The sequence below is a fragment of the Cyprinus carpio genome, chromosome B9, assembly GCF_018340385.1.
Source record: "Cyprinus carpio isolate SPL01 chromosome B9, ASM1834038v1, whole genome shotgun sequence".
Taxonomy (NCBI): Eukaryota; Metazoa; Chordata; class Actinopteri; order Cypriniformes; family Cyprinidae; genus Cyprinus; species Cyprinus carpio.
The window spans coordinates 24,744,834-24,757,287 of record NC_056605.1 but is presented as its reverse complement, the minus strand read 5'-3'; positions in this window follow the sequence as shown (position 1 = coordinate 24,757,287).

The following is a 12,454-nucleotide window of genomic DNA, read 5'->3' as shown; positions in this document are numbered from 1 at the left end:
TCAGCAGCGTCGTACGTCAGCGGCGTCACTACAGTGTTGTGAACGCGCTCACAACAGACCCGGAAGAGAAGAAAATGATGAATAAAGTGGTAATTTTTGTTATATTTGGAGCAAAATGTATTTATGATGCTTCAATAAATTCTAACGGACCCTTTGATGTCACATGGACTACTTTGATGATGTTTTTATTACCTTTCTGGATGTGGACAGTATACCGTACATACATTTTCAATTGAGGGTCAGAAAGCTCTCGGACTTAATCTAAAATATCTTAAACTGTGTTCCGAAGATGAACGGAGGTCTTACGGGTTTGGAACGATATGAGGGTGAGTCATTAATGACATAATTTTCATTTTTGGCTGAACTAACCCTTTAATAATTTTATTCTTGGACTTATTAAAAGCTTACACATTTCTTTGTATGTAAACCAAAACATTTAACTGCTTTTCAACTCGTCGTCCATGCCATAGGTGCAGATTTATGTTTCTGCCGGTTGGTGCCCACTGTCCACACTGCATAACGCGGACTTGTAATATCTAAAGAGATAGAGAGAGAGCATCCAGTTTTGTTGACATAAAACTGGACGCGTTGGCGTCGCTCTCTCTCACTCATATAGTTAAGGAAATCCACCTGCGATCCGAGCGGAGAGGTTAGGCTACTCATGGACTCAATATGCGCTCTGCAATGCTAACGTGATCGATGCCTACAGTTCACGCTGATAGCTGTTCTGGAGCAGGTTTTTAGATCTCATCTCCATAAACATAAGATACCAGTGCATCTCTGATTTGTTGTTGGTCTACCATTAAGCTTGTATTTCTTCTTCTCTGTGAATTATAATTTCCGTTCATCTGGCCATCTGCAAATTGGGAAGCTCCACCACAAGAAGTAAGGGGGTACTGCCACTCCAGTAAGCCAAAGTGGTAAACAGCCACAGTGCAAGTATGAATTTAGAGTTTTCCAGAGTATCAATAACGTCTCGTGGCCGGAAATATCAGGATAAATTGGCACATCGATTTATCGTCCCACACCTATCCTCCAGCACACCAAAAATGTTATCATAAACATTTATTGTTTTTCATTGGAGCTGTGGAAGAATGTGTGTCTAGAGGAAACCTTTACAGCTGTCAGATGTTTTTTGATTAATTCATGTCCACTGCTATCATCTCAGCTTTTGACACATTGGGAGCTGGGACATTTTTCAGTGGAGCAATTTTATAGGAAACCGCCACTGACTTTAATCATCATACACAAAACTAGTACACAATGGTACTGCAAATGTTGCTCAGTATTTTACCGTTAAACCTGAAACAGGAGAAGGGATGGCTCTAAAATCTGAACGGTGTGGCTCTGGTGTTGTTTCCGTCTACAGAAGAAGCCCAGCATGTCATTTTATAAATACCTTTTATAGGTTTTTCAAGGCTAGCTGGAAGTCCTGCTCTTAATTTTGTCTGTTCTACCATTCAGAGCACTTTGCAGTCTGGTTCGTGCCCTTGCTGTACATCTGAAAGCTGGAGTCTGTAGCCTGTATAACATTTGCTTTTAAGCGGTTGGCTGCCCACTGGAAAAGCATTTGCAGAATATCTAAAAGAAAACCATCCTCTGACAAACTTACTTGACTGCTCTTGACCTATCACATATGAGACATGTGGCTTAGCTTTGAGTTCAACTGTCCTCAAATTATTCTTCCAACTGCAGGCCAAAGCAACTGAAGTTCAGTAACTGGTGACTATTCTGTTGTCAGAGAGACTGTTTTAGGTGTGAAACTGCAAGAATAGATTAAAAAAGGTAGCACTATAAATCAATTTATTTAAATTAAAATCTAAATGCCCATTTTAGTAACCCAATTAATTGCATAAATCAGTATATGTATATGTTTAAAAAAAACTAAAATAAAGATAATTCAGAGGCATTGCATTTAATAGTTCACCCAAAACTGAAAATTCTTTCAGAATTTACTCACCTTTCATGTTGTTCCAAACCTGTATGATTTTCTTGTCAAACAGAGATATGTAGAAATTTATGAAAAATAATATATATATTTTTTGTCCTTGCAATGAAAGTCAAAGTGGTCCAATGTTGTTTTGGACCCCACTGACTTTCATTGTATGGAAAAAAACTTTGTACTCGGCAAGAAGCTTCTTTTCACACTGAAGAACCAAGAAGTCATTGTCTTGCTCTGACTTCATCTAAACGTTTTCCATAGCAAATACAAAGCTGCATATTGAAAATTGCAATTGTGATCCATAGTGATTGTGTAACTAAACAGTTTTCTGTGGTTCTCCTACACTTAAATGACTAAGAAAAGAAGAAAGCGGAGGCAGAACAGTCTGTGATTATTGAATGTCAATCTTTTTCTCACTGCGTGGTATTCAGAAATGCTTACAGCACCTTTAGGTCTGACAGTTTATTTATTGCTATATATTATTTATGTAGTTAATTTGTGTATTTTTCTTATTTTTAGTGAGCATATGTCAATCATTATCTTTTAAACGTCATCCAGATGAACAAAGAAAGCATATTTCTTTTTAACTTGAAATGCCCTCTATATCTCTAAGGATTTACAGCATGTATTTAGTATAAATGACATAAGAGGTTTTGAGTGGCATTTCAATAGACTTTAGTTGCACTGGAGACTTCAAGAAGTTTTGCATGTTAATTACGGTTCATAAAAAAACAAAACAAAAAAAAAGAAAAAAAGAAAACAAATGAATTTCTTTTAATTAGTAGCTGAAGCATTAATGAGAGCATGTAATTCAATGTAGTGTGAACGACTGCTCTGCCTGCATAAACATGATGAATTTGGTAACAGATGAAAAGTGTTTTATGAGGCTGTTATTATTTTTAAACTCTGACAGATACTGAAGGATAGTCCAAATGATTAATAAACTGAGGGATGGCTGTACTGAGTTTTCAGAGCTGTAATGTAAACAAGCCATCTGCTGATAAACAAATGCATGAGAAGCTGAGACTGGCAGAGAGAATCGAGGGGCTACTGGACTGCATAACAAGAGAGCGCAACCATGAGCAGGGGCAGCTCAGAAATCCAATTACCTTGGCTAATAAGATGACATTCTGACATAAACCCTTCCAAAAGACCGTGGACAGAATGTTTTAGTACTGCCAGCTAATACATTTCCAAAAACACCCATATGTGGACATAAAGTCTTAAAATAAGTTTAAGCATACTGTGGTGTAAGTAAACACCTGCAGCGGGGGACTGCAGTGGACTTTGTCCTAGCATATCAATTGATAGCGCATGATATTGGTTACATGAACATTTTTGGCTAAGCGTCTTCTGTACATCTTAAATGGAAACTCAGGGTTTTTCTTGTTCTGTTAGGTTTATGGCAGCTGTTCTGTGAATGGGGAAAGTGGATTAGATTTACTGAGCCCTGGTGTTTTGGGTATATATATATATATATGTATATAAACCTTTTATTCATCAGTTATTTATTCAACTGATCAAAAGTACAGTACAGTAAAGATGTTACAAAATATTTCAGTTTCAAATAAATGCTGTTCTTTTGAATGTTCTCAAACTCTTTCCATAAAAAATATTAAGCAGCAGAACTGTGTTTAACATTGATAATAATAATAATAATAAAAGTCTCTTGAGCACAAAATCATCATATTAGAATGATTTCTAAAGGATCATATGACACTACAGACTGGAGAAATTGATGCTGAAAATTCTATTCACAGAATATAAATAGTTATTTTAATATGTTAAAATTTTAAACTTTTACTGTTTTTACTGTCTATTTAATAAAATAAATGCAGCCTTGGTAAGCATAAGAAAAATAAATCATACTGATTTAAAACTTTTGACCAATTTTTTGATTTATTTATTTATTAATTTATATGTGATTCATTATTTATTAAAGTTTAGTGTGAGCACATCTTCATGCAAAAGCTATTAGCAGTCAGTAGTGTTATATTTGCTATTAGTTATTCTTAATTTACTCTGTGACAGAAAGGGTCCAATAATTGGGAGGGTTACTAAGATAAAGTATTCAGTTGGATGCAATCTTAATCATCCATTCCATGTTAAATAATATCACTGTAATTAGGCTGCTTGAGATAGATCACAATGGTCAACTAATTGACTAGTCATATCCATTCAGCGACCAACTAAATGATGGGAGAGGTCAACTAGATTCTTTTATTCTTTTATACTGTTTATTTTTTTTTTCAGCAGTGCTTTAATTATCATGCTGATATTGTTGCTGTACAGTTTGCACAATAAATCCCTTTCAGAAAAGTTAATTCATTGTCTTTAAATGACCACAACTACAGTTAGGTTTACATGCATTCCAACAGACATGTTTGGCTATTGTGTTGCATACTGTGCAGTTTTTTATTTTATTTATTTATTTATTTTTTTTGAGTGTCACATCATTTTTTTTTAATGATGCCTCTGGCCATTTAAGTCAGTGTGGCTTGTTTTTAACTTATTTTTGTGAACCTGTTTAAAATGTAATGAGGCTTTGCTTCTATATAAGAGGCTGCTACTGGAAGATATGCAGCTATACTACTGTATATAGTAAGTGCTATTTCATTTCACATGCAAAGAGGGTGCTCAACTTCGAAAGAAAGAAAAAAGAAAAGAGAATGGTGTGAAATGGCCATGAAAAACTAAACTGATGCAGAAACTTTGACTAACATAGGTCTTTGTGGGAAAAATGACTAAAAGTGACCCTGTTTAAACCTGAAGTAATAGTCATATTCTGTTCATTTTAAGGATATCTGTCAGGATGGGTTGATTTAACCACAAGCCGTGCCTTCAGATTACTGGTGATGAGGGAACCTGTTCTTTGAGATGGTGTGACTTGGCATTTGAATGAGAAAGACAGAGATACAAAGACAGGCAGGTTTAAAATAAAGTAGAGTGTGAGAGCATGAATGGAAAACATCATATAAATGCTAACAAATGGAGCAAGGTGCAGAGTCTGCCCCTGTTACTTTTACAGAATGACCTTATCTTTTGAATTGATTCATAGCCTGAACACACAGTCTCAACCGATTTCTCAAGATAAGGGTAAATAAGAAATAATGCATTGACTTGCATTAATTCATCAGATTCTATAGGTGCTTGTGTCAAGGTACATAGAGGAAGTATGGCTGTTTTTAAACCACATGATTTTTTTTTTTTTTTTTTTTACTGTCCAGCAATGTTCAGAACTTGTGAAAACTCATTTGTTTAGCCAGACGTATACTTTGCTTTCTTATCTTTCTGGACTAGCTCTGTATGCTGAGAGAAATGGTTTCTGTAGTTTCTTTTTTTTTTACATTACTTTCATACATCCTTTACTTATCAGAGGCACTAACATCTTTTTCCTTTCCTTTTCTACAACCACATCTTGGTACGTCTATCCTGTCATGCCTAGATCCACTCCTGATGATCATCAACCTGTACCAATCCTGCTGTCTCTACAATGCTTCAATTAGGCCTACTACTATTTGTAGGGATGGTAAGATTCACTGATTCACATCGGTGCATCGCCATAAAAATTAACGGTGCGATGCATCAAATTAAAAAAGTGTGAATCAGAAACAAGTTGGCATTTGTATTGCGATGCATCATATTTGCATTGGTAAAAACAGATTTATTTATATACAATTAGTAGACCAAAAATTTGTTACCAATATTTTATATGTAGATTGATTTCTCCTCTCTAACCTCATTCATCACAACACTATGGAGACCAAAGCGTGTTCTGAGAGTCAGAAAATAGATTAACATGGCTGTCTGTCTGAACCAAAGAAATAAAAGCGAACTACCTGTACCTGATTTGCATAGTTTTTTTTTTCTATTGAATCACAGTGTTGAATTGAATTAAAATCAAATTGAACTGCATCATAATGAGGGAGAATCGTATCATTAAATAGCATCGGTAGCTGCTTCATATATATCTTGAATGTATCATATCGTTGGCTATGCATAGAGATGTGTATCGCATTGGCCTCAGTTATGGAGATGCACATCCCTAACTATTTGGAGTATCACATGCATTGCTGTTCTGTTTGAAGTTTATTAAAATATTTAAAATTAGAAACATTATAATAATCCTCAATGTTTAATTTACATTTAGATTTTAGACCCATGAACACTGGCTGACTAACAAAAATATGAACACCATACAAGGGTTAATTTAACACTTTGATTGATTGATATAAATTACGTAAATATCTTGCAAAACTTTTTCAAACGGTGCGTTTCCACTGTCACATAGTGACTGCAAGCAGAGCGATGGTGTATTATGGGATTTGAAAGCAGCACGGAGAAAGCGTTGACAGTGGTTGAGTGCGTCAAAAAGATTGGGCATTCCTCGACTTTATGCATATGTCGAGCGAAAAATGCCGGACGACAACCAATCGCTGTGACAAGAAGATGATGAAACATAAACAGGGTGCTTTTCAGAGGCTTGCTCTGTCCTAAATTTGACACACCACAAAGCAGTGGCATTGTAGCGTTGCCAGCGGCACTGAGCGCAGATTTGACGCTGTAGTGGAATTGCAATGCACCGTTACTGTCAGTGATCTTTATGAAGCTAGTCAGCTACTATGGTTAGGTAATTGCAGAAAATGTTGTGTATTATAAAACGGATAGTTCCGGTCCTTGATTCTGATTGGTTGAGCCACGTACAAAGCTGTTGTAAATTACACTACAAACATACACCTTTGTTTACTTCTGTGTTTTGCTCAGCAACCTCTTTGTTGGAACCACAACTGTTTCTGAGGAACTACATTGTTTGGTGGAAGAATACTGTTTTTATTTATATCATTACACTTTATTTGCTCTGTTTTATTCTGTGAAACCTTACTACGTATATGGAATAACCGTTTAATAAAAACAATTAGCCCTGTGAAGCTGTGGTTTACAGTGAATTTATAACAGCTAAGGGGGTTTTAGGTTTTTTCTAAAAATGCCCCTTAGATGTTATAAATTCACTGTAAACCATGGCTTCTTGGGGCTTTTTGCTTTATTATAACACAAACATCTCAAAAGATACACAAAAGTATCAAACATCATATTCATATCTGATTCAGCATAAAATTGTTTATGCAAGTAATTGCAATTATATTTATAAAATGGATAGTTCTGTTCATTGATTCTGATTGAGCTGCATTCAGAGCTATTATGACTTACTCTACAAATATACACCTTTTTGTTTCTGCGTCTGTGTGTTGCTCGGCAACCTCTTTGTTGCGACCACAACACTTTCTGAGCAACTACATTGCTTGGCAGAAGAATAATGTTTTTATTAATGTCATTACATTTTATTTGCTTTGTTTTATTTTACTCTGCTCCACGTCGTGCCTAACAACGCCCCTTAGCTGAACCACGGGTTCTTGGGGCTTATTGCTTTATTCAACCACAGATCATTGTATTAGAATTCTGTCATATACCTTTAAACCTGTGACACACTTAAAGGATTACTTATTGAAATGTGGAAAATTTAAGTTTTCATTTAGCTGAAAACCAAATATTAGGTTTCTGTAATTAAATGTGGGTAATTGGTCACGTTATGCAGTTTAGGGCGTTGTGTTCTTGGGTGACAAATTAACAGTCATATTAGAGTTCCTCTAAAATTTTAGCTGAACAAATTTTACATATTGCTAATCTACCATCATTTTTGGTAACGGTGAAATGTGTCCACAATGTTGACATGTTTACCTGTTATAGCCAAAATAGATGCTGACAAAATAAAAAAACACATCATCAAAGAAGCGCTTAATGACCATACTAATACATAGTAAGTGCACAGTGTCACACGAATACAAAACACCATCATTGTAACACACAACACTAAAATACTACAAGAATCATTAATTTAATAATACTGATAAGAAAAACAAACAAACTAAGAAACAGTTATTTCAATAAAGGTTGACACAATGACTTGTTCTTTTTTGCTTTCAAAGTAAGCAAGTATAACTATTTTAAAGTAAAATCACATTAAATGTAAGGTTCAATTTACTAAAATTATTCACCATAGTAAGGAAACGTACCATTTGTGGTTCACAGGTTTTTACCATATAGCATTTTTTTTTTTTTTTTTTTTTTTTACAATGTGTGTCTCCAAATGTCTTATTAGAATATAAAAGTGCTGCCAACCACATTGTCAGTCGAACATAACTCTTTACATGGAATATGATCAGATTCAACAGCACTTCCCCAATATCATCAAAGGAAGTTTTTTTTTTAGAAAGGAAAGGACCATTCTTTGAAGTCAATTGCAATATATACTAAAGTAAATGAGTTAAAGTCTACATTTCCTGGTAATTACACAAGCCGTGTGCAAAATGAACCCAGTAGCGGAATTCTGGTGTATTTAGTCAAATTTTAGTCCCATGCTGAGTGCTTTAAACCACTTGCACGGAAGCGAAACCCATGAATATGTCATCAAAGTGGCCGTCAAGAGAATTGGAACTCTCTTCCCACACTCTGCAGTCTGAACTGCTGCCCAGCTGCATTAAGTTGCTTTTCTCCATTCACTGCCTTGAAGCCTTTCACCACTGCTATTTTTCATGCCCTTTTATCTCCCCAGAGTGCATCTCAAAGTCCTATTATGGATCTACAGTTAATAAAAGCTTGGCCACAGAATGGATATATGCTCCTATATATGTTGGAAGACCCTACTTTTATGCAGCCCCTCTGACCCACTTCTGACCCATGTAATATGCAAACAAATTTCCTCATGTTGAAGAAAATAACATTACTAATTTTTCTGCTTCCAGGCACTGCCCCCAGAATGCTATTATTATTCAGATTTATTATATCAAGTGCTTAGTGCAATTCATCAGGATTCAGAGAAAGCTTTTAGGGTTGGAGTGAAGAGTTGTTGAAGATGTTTGTTTTTTGTATCTAGGCTAATATTGTCACGTAACGCACACAGACAGGTAGATCCAAATGCAGTGTTTATTAAAGGGTAATCCAAAATCATAAACAGTCCAGGCAGGGGTCAAAACCAAACATAAACAGTCCAAAACACGAAACACGAACATCCACTAGGGAACCAGGAAAAAGCCGGGTGACATGCAACAAGGACTCCGTAACAATGACAGAACAACCAGGGTATTTATACACAGGTGCAAACAATGTAAGTGGTGACAGCTGAATACAATGAACAGTGATGAACAGATAAGGCTAGTGGGAAATGTAGTTCTGAAGGAGGTGACAATAAGGGGAAGTGAGACCTCTAGTGGCCACCCCAGGGAGACACAGAACAGACACCGTGACACTACCCCCCCTCTAAGGAGCAGCTTCCAGATGCTCCTCAGAACAAAATAAACACAAAATAAAGAGACCAGGAGGGAGGTGGACTGGTGGAGGCAGAACAGGGGGAGGGATGGCGGGCCAGGCCCGTGTAGGGGAACTGGGACCGGCAGCGATGGCTCCCCTGGTAGCCCAGGTGGCTCGGTCAGATCAGGGGGCCATGGTGGACCCGAAAGTTCAGGGGACCACGAGGGACCAGGCAGTTCAGGTGGCCACGGTGGACCCGAAAGTTCAGGGGACCACGAGGGACCAGGCAGTTCAGGTGGCCACGGTGGACCCGAAAGTTCAGGGGACCACGAGGGGCCAGGCAGTTCAGGTGGCCACGGTGGATCAGTCCATTCTCGTTGTGCAGACGGCCAGGGAGGAATTCGCCATTTGAGTGGCCCGAACGGAACCTGCCAATCGGGGAGCCAGTAAGGAGCAGGCTGTGGCGATGGCCAGGTCACGGCATTGGGAACGGCATCGGGAACGGCCTCAGACAAGGGCACCGCCTCGGGAACGGCCTTGGACACGGGTATCGCCTCCGGAACCATCTCGGGCCCCGCATCGGCCTCCGGAACAGCATCGGACAAGGACCCCGCCTCGGGAACGACCTCGGCATCGGGCACCGCCTCGGGAACGGTCTCAGGAACGGCCACAGGGACGGCCTCAGGAACGGCATTGGACAAGGACACTGCCTCGGGAACGGCCTCCGCATCGGGCACCGCCTCGGGAACGACCTCGGCCTGCGCATCGGGCACCGCCTCGGGAACGACCTCGGCCTGCGCATCGGGCACCGCCTCGGTCTCTGGAACCAACTCGGGCACCGCCTCGACCTCCGGAACGGCATCGGTCACCGCCTCGGCATCGGGCACAGCCTCGGCATCGGGAACCACATCGGGGCACCGCCTCGACGTCCGGAACAGCATCGGGCACCGCCTCGGTCTCTGGAACAACATCGGCCACCGCCTCGGCCTCCGGAACCATCTCGGACACCGCCTCGGCCTCCGGAACCATCTCGTGCACCGCCTCGGACTCGGGCACAGCCTCGGGCACCGCCTCGGCATTGGGCACAGCCTCGGCATCGGGCACAGCCTCGGGCACCGCCTCGACCTGCGGAACAGCATCGGGCACCGCCTCGGCATCGGGCACCGCCTCGGCATCGGTCTCTGGAACAACATCGGGCAACGCCTCGGCCTCCGGAACCATCTTGGGCACCGCCTCGGTCGACCTGCCAGCATCGGGCACCGCCTCGGCCTCCGGAACAGCATCGGGCACTGCCCCGACCTCCGGAACCGGATCGGGCACCGCCCCGACCTCCAGAACCGCATCGGGCACCGCCTCGGCATCGGCATCGGGCACCGCCTCGACCTCCGGAACAACATCGGGCCCCGCCTCGACCTCCAGAACGGCATCGGGCACCTCCTCGACCTCCAGAACGGCATCGGGCACCGCCTTGACCTCCAGAACGACCTCGGGCACCGCCTCGACCTCCAGAACCACCTCGGGCACCGCCTCGGCATCAGGCACCGCCTCGGGAACCTTGGACACGTCCACCTGGACGACATCGGCCTGCTCGGGAATGTCCTCCTGGACGGTAGCGGCCTGCTCGGGAACGTCCTCCTGGACGGCAGCGGCCTGCTCGGGAACGTCCTCCTGGACGGCAGCGGCCTGCTCGGGAACGTCCTCCTGGACGGCAGCGGCCTGCTCGAGAACGTCCTCCTGGACGGCAGCGGCCTGCTCGGGAAACGTCCTCCTGGACGGCAGCGGCCTGCTCGGGAACGTCCTCCTGGACGGCAGCGGCCTGTTCGGGAACGTCCTCCGGGCTTTGAGGAACGGCTGACGCCTGTCTCCTCCTCCTGCGGCCTCTATGATGGCGTGCCGGTGGCTCCTTGACGGAAGACTCAGGCGTTGAGTCAACCATCTTGTCTGCCAACACAGGTGTAGATTCGACCATCTTGTGCAGTGGTGCTGGGCTGGCGGTCATCTCGTGCTGTGGTGCTGGGTTGGCGGCCATCTTGTGCTGTGGCGCTGGGCTGGCGGCCATCTTGTGCTGTGGTGCTGAACTGGTGGCCATCTTGGGCATTGGCGCTGGCTCAGCGGCCGTGATGTGAATCCTCCTGGGGAACTCTGGGATCTGGCACATCCTGGAAAAGTAACTTAATACTGTCTCCGAGGCCATCTTGGGCTGTGACGCTGGGCTGGCGGCCATCTTGTGCTGTGGCGCTGGGCTGGCGGCCATCTTGTGCTGTGGCGTTGGGCTGGCGGCCATCTTGTGCTGTGGCGCTGGGCTGGCGGCCATCTTGTGCTGTGGCGCTGGGCTGGAGGCCATCTTGTGCTGTGGCGCTGGGCTGGCGGCCCTCTTCTCTGGAGACACAGGTGTGGTCGAAGTATCCCATTGAGCACGATGGCACAGGTAATGGGTAAACCCCCAAAAGTCTAGGATCTCCAGCCCCTTCATCTCCCATTGAGGCAAAGGGTCATCCAGACAATTGTTAAAAAAGTCCTTCAGTGCTGCATCATTATAAACCCAACCCGACCGCCATGGTCCAAAACAATTGCGCCAGGCCACCCACCTCACTCCCCCTTTGACGAAGGGTGGTTAAGTTCCGGAGTCTCCCCCTCCGTTCCTCCATGGTGGCTGGGGAACGGATTCGAAATCCCACACCGCTGGATCTAGGCATGACGGAGTCCTTCTGTCACGTAACGCACACAGACAGGTAGATCCAAATGCAGTGTTTATTAAAGGGTAATCCAAAATCATAAACAGTCCAGGCAGGGGTCAAAACCAAACATAAACAGTCCGAAACACGAACATCCACTAGGGAACCAGGAAAAAAAGCCGGGTGACATGCAACAAGGACTCCGTAACAATGACAGAACAACCAGGGTATTTATACACAGGTGCAAACAATGTAAGTGGTGACAGCTGAATACAATGAACAGTGATGAACAGATAAAGCTAGTGGGAAATGTAGTTCTGAAGGAGGTGACAATAAGGGGAAGTGAGACCTCTAGTGGCCACCCAGGGAGACACAGAACAGACACCGTGACAAATATTTGATGTTTCATAAGTGGAATACATAAAGTTCCTGATAATGTAATGTTCTTAAAATTATTTTGTTTTGATTTAGAGTGTTGGATTTAAGTCATTCATTTTAGGCAGGTGGTAAGCCATTTTAGTTGTATGCAAAT